This window comes from Danio rerio, chromosome 7, assembly GCF_049306965.1.
Source record: "Danio rerio strain Tuebingen ecotype United States chromosome 7, GRCz12tu, whole genome shotgun sequence".
NCBI lineage: Eukaryota > Metazoa > Chordata > Actinopteri > Cypriniformes > Danionidae > Danio > Danio rerio.
The window spans coordinates 75129158-75132500 of NC_133182.1; the positions used below are offsets into that span (position 1 = coordinate 75129158).

General features: G+C 41.4%; 1 protein-coding gene across 2 annotated transcripts in view; it reads right to left on the minus strand.

The window, feature by feature from the left end:
* Positions 1–1286: 1286 nt before the first annotated feature.
* The window catches only part of tspan5a (tetraspanin 5a), a 39059-nt gene continuing 37002 nt past the window's right edge, over positions 1287–3343 (minus strand). The window contains exon 11 of one of the 2 annotated variants that reach the window (XM_068222244.2): positions 1287–3343. This exon is cut by the window's right edge and continues 1529 nt beyond it. The gene's annotated coding sequence lies outside the window, so the exon portion shown is untranslated. 2 annotated transcript variants of the gene reach the window in all.

Sequence of the window (3343 nt, forward strand, 5' to 3'; positions counted from 1 at the left end):
TTCACACTTGCTGATGATTGATTATAAAGCCTGTTTGGCATGCTGTCCCGGGAGAGAGCCCTGAGCTCATAAGATCCTCGAGGCTGGGGCTCCCTCTTGTTTGCAATGTGAGAGGGGTGTTTGAGCTTAGGTAGACCTCGAGAACTCCCCTGCTGTAGTAGCTAATGAACAGAAAGGGATTGCTCTTAGGAAATATCTACTTACTATGAGCATGTCAATGGTGCTGATTTGGATTAGTCAATTAACTGAAGTTGCATGTCTTTGGATGGTGGGAGGAAATCGGGTAACCCGGCCTTCGTGACTATGAGAAACTATAATCAGGATTAAACAGTTAAATTGTGTCACACACCTCAATTCTCAGCTTAATTTCTCTTTATTCATACCTCCTTAAAGCCCAACTGCAGTAAAATCATGTAAATGGACTTTTGCAGCACGGGACGTGATTGCTAATTGTTTTATTAAATGTTAATTTAATATTATTAAGTACTTTATTCATATTTTTTTAAAGTGCTCATACAAAAGGCTCATGCACACCGGGAGGCCTTTCGTTTGTGTTTATCATCAGCGTTTTACGAGACGTTTTACCACATTTAATCCCAATCGATTGTGACTGGCGTCGAGCAGAAGAGTATGCAAAATCACTCCTTGATGTTAGATGGCGCTACACAACTTTAAGCTTCTGGCACCCCGCTTATAACACAGAAGAAGTGGAAGTTCACACGCTGGTTAAAGTTACTGGTGACACGTATGACCAGGCATTAAACGTAGACAGAAAACGCAAGCAAAAAACATCCCGGTGTGCACGGGCCTTTAAACGTAAACGGAAAACGCGAGCACAAAAGTCTCGGTGTGCACGGGCCTTTAAACGTAGACGGAAAACGCGAGCAAAAAATGTACTGGTGTGCACTGGCCTTTAAACGTAGACGGAAAACGCAAGCAAAAAATGTACTGGTGTGCACGGGCCTTTAAACGTAGACGGAAAACGCAAGCAAAAAATGTCCTGGTGTGCACGGGCCTTTAAATGTAGATGGTAAACGCGAGCAAAAACGTCCCGGTGTGCACGGGCCTTAAGGATGTATGTCCCCACCAATGTCGAGTAAATCTACACACAGTCACAGTCACAACCGTAAATAAACAGAAAACACTAGTGAATCACTAAATACAGAAACTGTTCATTAACAGATATCTTTGATGGTGCAGACTCGACTCTTTTTGCGAGCATATCTGAAATCTGTAAGAGCTACATAAGGGAGACCTTTAAAAAAAAAAAGAGAGAGAGAGAGAAGTGGTGTTAAAACCAGATTTAGTGTGTATGTTTACATATGAGCGCTACACCATCCAGTGCTAGCATTGCAAAAGTGCCAAAAGAAAATGTCAGTCATATATTTACAACAAACAAGCGTCCGATCAGTCCAGACTTTACAGGAAAATACTAGAACGGTACGTTTTTCATTGAATCAGAAACAGCTTGTGAAAGATAAACATCTGAATAAGAAACTTTTCTTTGATCGCCCAAATGAAAAAACTACTACAGTAATTTATAGTAAATAGCAGTGTTTTTCCAACCATGCTATAGTAATGTACCTGTTGTGGTAATTCTACAGTAAAATAACTACAGTAATGTAAACAACCCACTGTTGTTTTCTACTATGAGGTATTTAATACCACAATACACCAGTTTACTGTAGTACTAAAGCAGACAACAGTTTATCAGTTCACTACAACTGTGCATTAGCATTCATTCAACGTGTAGCGTCATGTATGTGATCCAAGAACCGTGAAGAGATGATGCCAGCCGCAGAGCACTTCTAGAGGTATCCATAATCCTGGACCAGGCCGTATCCTGAGCACATGCTGGGACAATCATGGAGGTCATGAGACTGATTCCTGAAAGACCTCAGTGACAGACGAGTCTCCGCATTGTTCTCATGGGCCAACCTGAACACCAGCCGGTGACCTACTCACACCAGCAGCTTCTCCACAATGGACTTCCAGTATTCTCCAGCCCCCAATTTCTAGACTGCAGCTCTGCACAGGAGGTTTGGCCAGAGGAGAAATGGTGGTGCCCAACAGAGCCTGGTTTCTCTTGAGGTTTTTTCCTTCACTTTCGTCGATTGGTGAAGTTTGTTACTCGCCGCTGTCGCCACTGGCTTGCTTGGATTAGGAATTGTGAAGCTGCACATCGATGGATTTGCTCTTTAGTGTTTGGACTTTCAGCAGTGAAAATTAAACCACACTGAACTGAACTAAACTGAATGTCAACTCTGAAAACTGGACTGACAGTTTCAATTTACTAGAACTTCTACATTGTAAAAGTGCTGTAGAAATCGAGATGAATTGAATCGAATCATTAACAAAGTTGTTGTAAATACTAAAATATACACAGTAACAATATAGTATAATCCAAAACACTGTGGTATTTACTTTGAATTACTATAGTATCTTTCCATGTGGGCGCTAATCTGTTAGTGCAACATTTTACAAACAGAAAAATACAGTGAAACCTTCCTGACTGCTTTAGTGAACGTAAACTGCAAGATGGCTAATTGAGTCTATAGGTGTGAAATGCAACCAAACTTGAGTGCATAAATGAACCAGTGTTGACAGGATCAAATCAATACAAACCAAACGCACGAGAGAAACTCGAGACACAAAGATTCCCCCGACAGAGACCCAACTGCAGATAATCCACCATCACTTATCGTACTGATTTATACAATTTAATTGATTTTCATTGAGATGAAGTAGATGAATCTCATTGGACGGTTTGTTTTTCAGCTGATTAAGAAAAAATTTAAGCATTTCTACAACCCAATCCCTTAGAACAAGCTGTTCTCTGTTATTTTGATATGAAACAAAGCATAATGGGTGGCGCAGTAGGTAGTGCTGTCACCTCACAGCAAGAAGGTGCTGGTTCGCGCCTCAGCTGGGTCAGTTGGTGTTTCTGTGTGGAGTTTGCATGTTCTCCCCACATTCACATGGGTTTCCTCCAGGTGCTCCGGCTTTCCCCACAATCCAAACACATGTGGTATAGGTGAATTAGCTAGGCTAAATTGACTGTAGTGTATGAGTGTGTATGGATGTTTCCCAGAGATGGGTTGCGGCTGAAAGGGTATGGAAACGTGCTGGATAAGTGGGCGGTTTATTATTCAATAAATGATAACCTATAGCCTAGTGGTTAGTGCGCCGACATATGGTGCAGTAGCACATCAGAGCGTTTTGAGTTCGAATCCCAGCTTGAGGACATTTCCCAACCCCTACTTCTCTTCCTGTCCAATCTAATACTGTTTTATCTAAAAAAAAGGCCAAAAATAAATTTAACAAAGCATAATTTCTCAACGTC